Source organism: Simochromis diagramma, unplaced genomic scaffold (assembly GCF_900408965.1).
Source record: "Simochromis diagramma unplaced genomic scaffold, fSimDia1.1 OVJJ01000822.1, whole genome shotgun sequence".
Taxonomy (NCBI): domain Eukaryota; kingdom Metazoa; phylum Chordata; class Actinopteri; order Cichliformes; family Cichlidae; genus Simochromis; species Simochromis diagramma.
The window spans coordinates 9,111,322-9,123,604 of NW_024387520.1; the positions used below are offsets into that span (position 1 = coordinate 9,111,322).

A 12,283-nucleotide genomic window follows, 5' to 3' on the forward strand; every position below is an offset into this window, starting at 1 on the left:
TTTCATCAAAGCCTGAGATGACAGCGCTGTATCATTCACTTCTGGGTGTGCCTTTTTTCCCTGCAGGAACCCCAGACTAATGCTTATCTGCAGGTCTACACTGAAATGCTTGAGTTTTCTCCATTTATTTAATCTCATTATTTAGAGCGCCCATGGAGAACAATTTTTAACAATGAAGGAAGAAAAACGCAGCTCCCTTTATAGTCCCTCGTAGCACTGGCAGTTTTCCTAAATTCAGAAGTGGATTTCATCTGCAGCGTAAACACTGTTGTAACTGAAGCACTTGTTTTGTTCCATTGTCCTGCAACAGCCAACTATATCAAATGTGAAGTAATGATCCCAAGTGTATTACATTTTAATGGTGTTATTACAGAATAAGAGTACAATTAGTTCATCAGCAGAAGGAGGAGATAATTTCCAGCAGCTCAGCTCCATTTAATGGCAGTCTCAGGGATGCTGGCACAGCAGAAAACGACCTTGCACCGGAGGACTGCAACCGTGGATGGCATTTCGAAGTATAAACAGCTGCTTTACATATATGTTGTGACTGAGTAGGCAATTTACCTAAGGAATCGCAGAAAAAACTGATGTGGGAAAAAACTGAACAATAGTGATTATCTAAAATGACAATGTATCTACTTCCTAATTCATAAAAAGTGTGGTATATGCCATTTAAAAATGACTCCTAATCTTTAAGTGTATTTAAGAACATCGATTACAAATACAGTAAGCATTTCTGCAGACAGTCTTAATTCGTGTGCTGCTGCTTAACAGCCCATTATGCACTGTAATAAAAAAGGGAAGTTGGTTGAGATCAGATGATATATAGCTTCAGTAACCCCCATCCCATGACATCAATTATTCGTTGACACTTTCACGGTTGTTGGACAATCCTTAATGAAATCCAGTGGGTCATCCTGGAGACTGGACAGGTGAGACAGTATGTTATCTTGACATAAGTCATTTCACAGATGAACACAATGATGTCGGAAGACTCAAGCTGGGAAATATTCCAAAGTTTTTATCTGTAGCACACGACACTTTTCACCGCTGGAAATAATCTGTTTGGTTTAGTGTGCCGCCTGGGTAGAGTGTGCAGGTGGCAGCGCAAATAATGCCCGTTCGCGCGCTGTGAATTCACTGAAAAATTACCTACGCTATTCATACATGGGTGCTGTTGAGCACAACAAAAACTTGCATTCGGAAGCTGGCAGTTTGAAGAGTTTGAAGATCATTTAATGTTTGATTCAGCTGCGTGGACATCTGCATTCTTACAAAATCAGACAGTGTTAGTCTAGGATGGCAGTAATGTGTGAAAATGTGTATAAAGACGAGATAAACATTGTTGATAGCTACAGTTTTTCCATCATGGTTTTTTTCACCAGCAAGGAGATCATCCTTATGAAATTTCATAGAGCATTACTCAGTGTTTTTATTTATTTATTTTTCTTCTGACAGCCTGACCTTACATAAACTACTGTCTTGCCAGTCACACATACAGACAAACACACAGATAGATAAACAGCTTTTTATGTTTTTTATTACCCTTTATATAACCCTGCCTTACCTTTTATGATTTTCTTATTGACAGAAAAACTTTTTATCAAAGATGTGTTGTACCCAGAGGAGCCACTTGCCACCAGGCAATTGCTTGGGGGCCCAGACCAGTGGGTAGCCCCAGAGGGTTGACAGACTTCAAAAAGCAGCAGTGGAAATGGGCAAGGTTTGCAGTGACAGTAGAGGAGGCCTGATCTCCCTAAAGGGGCCCAACCTGACTCCACTTGCTCCCATTGCATGTGGTGTACACAATCCTGTTTAAGTAAACCTAATGGAAACAAGGAAAGACACTTTGAAATAATGAGGCTTTATCCTTTTGGGAGTGAAAAAGAAAGAAGAAGAATTTTTTTCCATTAAACATTTTGCAATTTTTATCATATTTTTATAACATAATGGTGATGAACTGGTTAGAGAGGCCCCCTTGTGAATTGAATTGAACCATGAATTGAACAAGATGTGGTGCTGCTCTTTTTTAGAGCATTTTATTAAAGGTATCTTGCAAATAATAAAAGTCGCTTTGCATTTAACTGTATTAAAAGCCCACTCAAGATCATAATTTTGTATATGTTTCTTATGATTTGCTAATTTGCTGTTTTTTATTTGCCTGTTTCTGTTTTTTAGATGCTTCAGTGGAGTACAGTGTTTATCTGGTTAAATGCTTGTTTAGGAAGAAAAGCTTCAATTTTAAATGTAAAGCAAAGTACATGAATGCTATGAGTGTCATTCTGTCATTTCAAATCAAAATAAAGACTGAGCTGAAGTCCAGCTGTGAGAATCTTGACAAAGCTTGAATTGCTTGACTTTCACATTCCTGAAAGAGATTAGCATCAGTGCCTGAGCTGCTATGGTTGCATATAAGAATGCCTCGTGTTTACTTCTCCTACTGCTTTTAAAATTGTAAGACAGGAGATACTAATCTGACTCAAAGTTCTTTTATTACCACGAAGCATCTTGTAGCCCTTTGATGTTACTGCCTAGTTCCTGTCTCCTCTTAAAAATGATAAATGGTTTTGCAATGTATTATATAAATTACCTTAAGTATTGTGAGACAGGGAGAGAGCAGATCTGTGGGTGGGAGCTGGATAAAGGTGTCCTTGAGGTATTTCATGCAAGAAAGATTCACAGTGAATTAAAACAAAGTAGACTACTCCAAATAGCAGTTATGCTTCCAATGATTTTCCCGCACTTTGTCTCATGACTCATTTCCAGAAACTTCTACGAATACTTGAAATGTAGAAATAGGCTGTTTTGTAGGCTTTTATCCTTTGAAAGAGCAGATAAATATGAAAAAGGTCTTGCCTTGGTCTTTAACCATCATTAGAAGCTAAGAACAATCAAAACTCAACATCTTCGTACTTTATGAACTTTATGAACTTTATGAACTTTATGAAAGAAAGTCCCTGGAAAATATTTGGCTTTGCGCTATGATAAAAATGTGTTATCATAGGGGGTTAAAGAGGGCCAGAATCCTCCTGGAGCAGCGATCTGGCACTTTCAGTTCATGTGTAATTAAATTTGATAAGCACGTTAAGGCATTACTGCTGAATGAGTTAATTTTTCCTGTGCTGAGCCTGGTATTGCTTCCAGTGTCTCCACACTGAGATACTTGTTCAAAAATAAGAAAATAAGACACCCCGCAGCCTGCTTACGCCATCATTACATACTTTTTTTCCTCACACCTGTGATGTGTTCATGGTGCAGATGTAAATTTCAAATGCAATTTAAATAAGAATTTAACAAATGTCTGGAAATGTGTACAATTTGTCACAAAATGTGTATGTCAGCTAAATGTACAGTCGTTATATTTACCAGGAAAAAAATTTTAATGTGTGACACAGATAAATGGTGGAAAATGTAAGAAAGAGAGGACAGGAGATTAAGGAGAAAGGTTATTTTTAGAGGCAAGGAGCGCTCAGCAAGTGAAATTTTATAGACAGGAAATTTAACTTTCATGTGCAACATCCTCATTTATTTTAAAGTTTTAAAATCAGATATTGGATCTCTTCATGATGTTTTGCTGGATTATATTTTAGTGACAAGTCTTGAAAACAAATTCTAGTTTTCTTTAGTTTGCAGTAGTGTGGCAAAGTTTACAGTGACGCACTGTGCTTGACTGAATACATCTAGGGACTGTTACTATGTTACATCAAGGGTAGAAGACGTCGATTTATTTATAAGGTGATGCTGATTAGATTCACTCACAGATGAACGTGTTTGGCAGTAATCAGGCCTGGGCGAAATTGAACATACAACACAGTTGTGATACAACACAGTTCATTTATGCTACAACTTTTTTTCCCCTTAATAATAAACACCTTTATTTAGAAACTGAATTTTTGTTTACTTGTGTAATCTTTGTCTAATATTTAAAATTTGTTTAATAATCTGAAACATTTAAGTGTGACAAACATACAAAAGAATAAAAAAAAAATCAGGAAGGGGCAAACACTTCTTCACACCACTGTATTTCTAATTTCCACACCCTGGATTATATAAAGCTCGTATAAAAGGTAGACTTATATGAGTGAATCTAATCAGCATGAATGAAGCCCTGAATATAAATTGATGTCTTCTACCCTTGATGTAACCTAGTAACAGTACCGTAGTACACAAACACTTTTTCACACCAATGTATATCTCGCCTAACATCTGCTCAATCTTTTTAATTATTCTTTTCCCCACACTACCAGTATGCCCAGTCTTTACCCACCTACCCAGTCCCCACTCTGGTCATTAGTCCATTTATCTAAATCCAGTTACTTGGTAACCTTCAGAAAACACACACACACACACACACACACACACACACACACACACACACACACACACACACGTATATATAGTAGGCAACTGTGACAAGTCATGAATTTCAACTCAAACTGGTTTAAACTGTGGTTTTGACTATTTTTAATGGGTAGGGATAACTCTCTCGTTTCTACATACTACATATCAACCAGCTACCACACTTTTTAACTTGTCCTTGATAAACTTTTTTTTTCTTTGTAACTTCTTAAATGGTAAATGGTGAAAGAAAGTAAAACAAATGATATAGGCTGTAAATTTATAGAAAGTCGTTAAAAGGCTATTTTAAATGTCTATTTCTTTACCCTACCTGATGTATTATGATTTACCATAATATGCTCATGTTTATCATTAATACCCTCTTGGTCTTGTTTACCTTTGTTGTGTCTGTTCTACCTTTATTATAAACTAACTACGTGATTCTGCCAAGAACTAGATGTTACAATCCCTGATAATGCATTGCTTCAAATGTCTGTGAAGGTTCTCAGTCATCAAAGTCATCGTAGTCTAAGGAGCCTGGTCTTTGAGCTACTTAAAGAAGTCCAGACGCTTTTCTTTCCAAGCTCCTTAGACCATTGCTTCAAATTTAGAAAGTCTTGAGGGATGGCTGTAATGAGGAAAGGCAGCCCAGACTTTCGGTCTTTTCCCCAAGCTAATGCGCCATTTTTTTCCTTCCTTGGTCAGGTTTAGGGATTAGAGATCTGATCTAGATTATCATATTAAAATTTGGGACACATCGTCAGTAGTTGACCTTGGATTCATCGGGTGTTTCGGCCATTATCACTAGACACCCTCAACCAAGGAGGCCCTGCCAGGGTTGATCAGGCCCCGGAGTGTGTCTCTGGGTGAGATTTCCTTTTCATTTATTTTTGTTTTGCACTTACAGAACTTTAATTAGTATATTTTATGCTATGTGAAAAGACAGTATTTGCAGTTCATATTCCTTGTGTTATATTTTTGTCAATCAGAGTTTCTAGTATTGCGTTGAAAACAGGAAAAACCTCATCAACTGTCATTTTCCCAGTATAATCGGTGCCAAATTGCATATGCTGTGGTTTACACGTTTGCCTAACAAGTGAAACATCCCCAGTTCGATGCTAGGAGGAGACACAAATCCCTTTGGGGTGTCACCCTGTGTAAAAATCTGCCAAATCAGACATACAGAGCTACCTGCTGTGGCAACCCCATGTGAATAAAGGAGGAGCCAAAAATCACTTTTTTGTTCTTTCAAAGTAACTGTGAGAAACTGATAGAATTTATAAAGATTTAGCGAACACCAGTGACAAACAAAATGACATCATGTCATCAGGCATCTGTCATAGTCCCCCGTGTCCTTTCCAGTGTGAATCCACTATCTCTGTTTCTCTCCTCTACTTGCTCAATTTTCCTCTCTCTATCATGAGTGTGGTTGACTGCGCTCCCAGAAGTGGGCGTAGCTGTCCAGGATGCCTGCTGCCACACCTGTGTCTCATTTGTCATTCACCTGCAGTATTTAAACCTCGCTCTCCTCTCCACTCATTGCTAGACTGTTGAACTACACAGTGCAGTAGTATTGCACAAGCCTCTTAGCTCATAAATGGTTTGCAGCACGTCTGCTAACCTTACCTGCCTACTTACCTCCTCTGTCCTCATTTGATGCAAATTCCCTCTCAGTGTGTCAGCTTGCTAAAGAAAGCTCACTTGTGCTCAAGCCTGTGGAAGTCGCATTCAAACATACAGGAAGGTGGATTTGAAGAAATCTTGACTTCACTTTATTGGAATTTTTGAATTTAACATTCCCTAAACTGAATATATGAACTAACTGCAAATACTTACCTGTTGTGTAATCATGCAGATCTTCACTGAAATCGTTTTTTGAACTTTTCTCCAGCTCATCCAACTGAGTCTTCTAAGTAAACCACAACAGAATCCCTGTAAAAATGAGAGCATCCCAGCTGTAAATAGGTTTATATATTTATGCTTCAAAAGCCAATACTCAGAACCCCGCTGTCCTGATCAAATAGGGTTTAACGATGTGTGGATGTTTAATCTTGATTCACAACTAACTGGTCAATGCAAAGCAATTAGTTTTTTTTTTCCTGCTTAAAAATGTCTGAACTTTCAGTAGATTTCAGTCAGCCATCTAAGTTTATAGCTCAGTCACGAACAGTGGCAACTGTTACAAGATATTTTCGTGGTATGAAAGCACCCACTCACACACACTCACACACACACACACACACACACACACACACACACACACACAAACACACAAACACACACAGATACACAAACGAGGACAAACAAAACAGGCTCAGAAAACCAAACACATTTTCCGGAGAAGGAAATCCACAAACACACACAAACAACTGACATGTCTCTCCCTGTGGATACCTGACGTGATGAAACAGGACCAAATGCACTGCTGCAGACTTCACGCTGCCTTTCAAGCCTATATTTCAGCACTATGGACAGTACTTTAGTACCACGGACAAAGGAAGTCAAGGAAGCGCTCAAGGTCCATTCAAAGAAAGTAAATCCCTGCAAAGAGGCTGAAATAGGTGGTTACTGCATACATGGAGAGCTGGGTGTCACTTACGGTCCAGTGAGCCGAGTGCCCTCTCACTGTAGGTCAGTAAGATTCAGGTAAGTTTTGTGTCTCTTCCCAGATCCATTAAACCATCAAGTTTCTCCCATATTTTTTCTTTCATTCATATCAGATTTTTTTTGTGTGGAAATGACACAATCTAAAGGAAATCTGCAAAGGTGTAAAAATGTGGAAAGAAAGTAATAGATACACCAATGGTTTTAATTTCTGAGCTTCCCATATGCTATAAGTAGAAGTGATAAAACCTAATATTCACTGAGTGTTCGTGGAATATATTTTTATTCAGTCTCCTCAGTGTGTTATTAATGTACAAGTCAAACACCCTCAAGAAATCATAGAGGGCATGACCACGTCTTAGATGAGAAAAGGGAGAGAGAGAAACTTGCAATAAAATCGAAGTAAATCCCTCTGATGCCATTTGGCAGACGGTTGCTTGATATACCTTAGGCTGGATATTAAAAATCTCAGATGGGCTGTCCAACTGACAACTTAATCCATTTAGAGACACTGAGTAAGCAGCAGGAAGCTGAGTCAGGGTCAGTGTACACAGAAGTCTGTCATTTCTCACACAAGGCACAATAAGTTTAGCTTGCTAATCTATTCCACACGCTTACCAATTGCACAAAAGCAGCGGCTTGTTTTGATAGCAAAGCGATTTAAAGGTGTTATGGCATGAAAGCCTGGTAAGGCTCGAGGTTACACAGGTTCTTACAAGGAGGAAAAGCCACAGCATGCCATCAAAAAAAAACAAAAAAACAGAGACAACGAGCAACTTCATGTGAGAATATGTCATGCAAAATCCTTGAATGGTGAAGAGCAGACACGATATGACCTTTTGAAAACAGAGCAGTTCAATATGTTAATTAAGGCCATGTTCAAAGCTAGCACCAGATTGCCCGTGGGGCACGGCAGTCTTGGTGACTTTCTTTTTAGCATCCTGAGGAAAATGGAGGAAGGTGAAAATGGAATACAGTGCAGTGGCTCTGTTATAGATGACATGTCATCAGAAATGACTTGCATTAATGAAGAGGGGGGAAAAATGACAGCCAAAGTAACATCCTGCTCTGTGTTGTAGTGATTTAAATGATGTTTTTCAGCCACGAGAGATAGCATAAAACTAACTTTATACTCAAAGCTTCTCAGTATAGCTTCTGCCATAGAATTTCTACATAAAGGCAACAAACGGCTCAGAGCATAGCTGCATGTAACATTAAAGAGATCTTTTGTCTGATAGTATTTGCGAGCTAATATCAAGTTTTTCATCAGATTAGCTTTGCATGCTGCCGAGCTTGTCTATAATACTGACGGCGGGCTGTCGATTAATGGCTTTCTTTCATGAGGTTAAATAAAGATTTTGGTGGTATAGTTTGACATTCTGGGAAGATTGTTTACTGTGAAACCTTAATACCACTCTCACAGCAGACTGAAGAAACACAGCTGCAATCACCAGCATCCCACCCTTCTGATAAGGGTTTGTACAATGAAACGAAACGAACAGTTATCTGATCATCAAGATTCTTCTATAAATTACATTTGCATACCAGTTTAGTGACATAAACCAGATTCTAATGAAAAAGTGTAATGTAATCTGTCTGAGTTCCAGGATTTTTTGTTAATAAAGCCACGCCATGTTGATTCCACCCCAATTGAATCTCTGTCTAGTATTGCTACATTTTAATCACTTGCTGTTATGTAAGGCTTTTAAATGTAGTCAGCATGCCATAAAGATTTGAGGAACTCTATAACAACGCTGAATGTGCTCCGGCTGAATAAATCCAGCCTAATGCAAGCATTTAAGTTCAGTACCCAACATGGAAAAGGTAAGAGCTGTTTTTAAAGCTGGGGAGAAGGAATCATTTCGTCGCAATAAAAAGGAAGCTCTGTCAGAAAAAAAAAAACAAACCCTTTTAGTAAAGCTAAAAGAACTGCAGGAAATTCTTAGAATTTTATTCCTGGAAAACATCTGAAGCAACATGTGCTTAGTGTCTGCTTAATGGCCTAACAAGGAAACTACAACTCTCATGACCCATGGACTAGTGAGTCTCGAAAATGGACTAACTCCACAGGTATCTTGGATTCTTTGACTATTTTGGCTATTTTGAAAAAGAAATTCAAGGTTAGTTATCTTTGATTTTTCTAGTGAGGCATCCCAAGCTTATGGACCAGTGAGCCAAACCTTGGCTCAGGAGTTATGCCTGTAATTTTCTGGATTGGTGTTGTTTACATCGTAATATCTCACAAACTAGTAAGAAACTGGCTGCGAAGACACCAGTTGCTCTGCTGTAATGTGTACTCAGCACATGTAGCTGCGTATGCCACTTGATGAGAGAACATGATGTTCTTGAAAATGAATAAAATTTCTACCTTATTAAACTTTCTCTCAAAGCTTGAGTTTTAGTCAAATGACTCATGTGTGTTGTGTGCAGAGACAGTAGCCAGTTAGCAAAGCCTGTTTATGCTAACTAAGCCTATGGATACCACTAAAACTAAATTTGTAAGCATTTACTCTTTTTTCATGTACTAAAGCAATGAGATGAGTAGGTTAATTTGTGAGTCTTGAAGACAGAATTTTATTTACTTGTTTTTCTTTGTATTTGCGCTAACTGGCTACTTAGCTTTAGATTTATCATATGAAGAAAGTTTTGCCACTTTAAAACGTGTTTTAATTAGATCTGTTGGTTTCCTAAGGTTAGTACAACAAACTTTATAGATAAACTTTCAAATGAACTACCATGAATTCAGATCAATAATACTCACTGACAGGAGGTGTGTTTTGCTCCAGGTAATTGTTCTGACTGTATTGCTCTTTTAATATGAGCTTTTCCAATACCTCACAGATTTTTCAGCTATTGCTCAGAAAACCCAAAAGTTAATGGCGGATTCTCCAGCCCAGAAGAGAGAAGACACGACACAAGTTTGTTTGCGCTCTTCCTGAATATCAAATCCCACAAAATGTGCAGTCATGCAGTTGGTGAGGTTTGCTTACAATGACTCATGTATTGACACAGGCATTCAGAGCCAATTTATTTAAGCTTTTCAATAATATAAACTCTGACAGGTGTTATTGTCTTTCTACTGACTTCGTCTCAACGGGATCGTGACACTGAGACATGGGAGGGGGGGGTGGAGTGTAAAAAAAGGGGGCACATTCCCTCTACTGTCTTTCTCCCCTTCTCATGGTAGTTCCTGATGAAAAGAATTTTTGAACCAGTCTGCATAAACTGGTAGACCATTAGTGCCCTCTTCTGGAAGAGGTAGCCCAATATATAGATATGTGTCGTTTTTTTTCTCTTGTATTTTCATTATTCATGTTAATCTTCTTTCCCTCCCAGTGTTCTTTTCTCACACAGCCTGTTCACAGCTCTACCAAATGTGCTTCCTTTGCCCTAAATTAAACGAATAAAACAGATTTAACAGCAGTGTTTCTGCTGCAGGTCTGGATTTGTACAGCTTCCATTCAGTCAGCGCTGCTTGTCATATTAATCTTTCATTAGCTAGACAGTGACAAAGATGCTATTTCTTTTACTGCTGATCAATGTAAATTATAAATGCTTAAATCTCTCGACTAAAATACGCAGTTAGTAAAAGAATAGGATTTTCATAGCCAGTAAGAACTCCAGAGTTTGATGCATAATGTTAAAAACAGCAAAGTTAAATGGCACTTTGGGATTTACTGACGTAAACGTGGCCCAGTAACAAAATCAGGAAAGTCATTTTTTAAACTTTCACTCACCAGTTAGCTGAAAAACTGATTATATTCGAGCTAAGGTTCACTCCAACACCAGATGACCAACATATTGCTGGAGGATGTGTGAAGAAACAGACAAAGCCCTCTTTAGCACAGCTCTGGGGCCAAGAGCCTGCTCCAGTGTTCCCAGGACTGTCATAGCCATCTGCCAAATAAGACATGTAATGTAATCATTTGAGAACAGGTTACTCTGCTGCATTTTAAATCCGCTTACATTAGGCGCTGTAATAGTTATAGTGAATTTTAGATACACATATGCTACTTATCTGCAAATAATGACATTGTACCACCACCAACACCAAATGGTTAAATGTGCTGACAAGTGCCACCTGCTGCTTCTCAGCTAATCAGGACCAAATTGTGCTGCATTTTGCGTACATATCAGGACAGCTGTGTTATCTGATTTCATCCTATTTCATAAATGCATAGAATTATAAATCTGACATATAGTAAGTACTATGTAAAAGACAGTCCTCATTGTTTTTATATTTTGGAAGGAAAATGGTAAATACAATTTATTTGCAACATGTAAATACAAATACAGTATACGAGGCAAACACAAAGTTTCATTCTTACAAGATTGAAAGTCAGTATCACCTTTATTCTTTACGGAGCCCCCCAGGGGACATGGGAGAAAAAAAGAATTACGGAGGAAAAAAAAATTAGGGAGGAAAAAAAAAAATTAGGGAGAAAAAAAAATTTAAGACGATTTGCGAGATCTCTAGTATTGCGAGATCTCGCAAAAGTATTGCGAGATCTCGCAAAAGTCCAACAATGGCGGCAGCTACTTAGTTGTAATATTACTCTTTCTGGGGTCACAAAATACACTTTTAAGATATTTTGAGGCGTGAATGTAGTTGTGTAAACGTCAGATACCTGCTCGGTTTACAAGACATCACATATTTGCAAAAGTGCTCCGACGTTTTTGGAGATCTGACACCCACTAGCTCGAAGCTAACGGGAGGTCGAGACCTACTACAGCCGGGAGGGAACACCGCTTTCCCGGCACATCGTGCCTCGACCTCCCGGTCGGCTTCGAGCTGGCGGCCACTAGCTCGAAGCTAACGGGAAGTCGAGACCTACTACAGCCGGGAGGAACACCGCTTTCCCGGCACATCGTGCCTCGACCTCCCGGTCGGCTTCGAGCTGGCGGCCACTAGCTCGAAGCTAACGGGAAGTCGAGACCTACTACAGCCGGGAGGAACACCGCTTTCCCGGCACATCGTGCCTCGACCTCCCGGTCGGCGTCGAGCTGGCGGCCACTAGCTCGAAGCTAACGGGAAGTCGAGACCTACTACAGCCGGGAGGAACACCGCTTTCCCTTTTTTTTTTTTTGTTTTTGTGCATTTCTTCTGTGTCTGGGCACTCCTCTGGATACTCTTACACCAGAGAAGAGCTCCTTAACTACAGGACCACAACGCCTGTGGATTTATTTCCAATATTTGTCGCATCTGCGGCAGATTTACTGCAGACTCTGACCAGGAAAGCGAGACGCCGAAAGAGAGGAAAGCGAGCCGGCGCACTCGTGCGTTTGAGGAGACGCGGACTGCGAACGGCTCTTCCTGGGATCTTCCTTTCTAATGTACGCT

General features: G+C 39.2%; 1 long non-coding RNA gene across 2 annotated transcripts; it reads right to left on the reverse strand.

The window, feature by feature from the left end:
- Positions 1–700: 700 nt before the first annotated feature.
- Positions 701–11,311, reverse strand: LOC120726229. 2 transcript variants are annotated; one of them, XR_005694301.1, is made up of 3 exons: positions 10,680–11,311; positions 6,175–6,270; positions 701–6,051 (listed from the first exon to the last, which is right to left on the reverse strand). It is a non-coding gene; the product is annotated as an uncharacterized LOC120726229 (long non-coding RNA). The 2 variants fall into 2 exon arrangements; XR_005694300.1 differs by having other exon boundaries at positions 6,175–11,311.
- Positions 11,312–12,283: the final 972 nt, after the last annotated feature.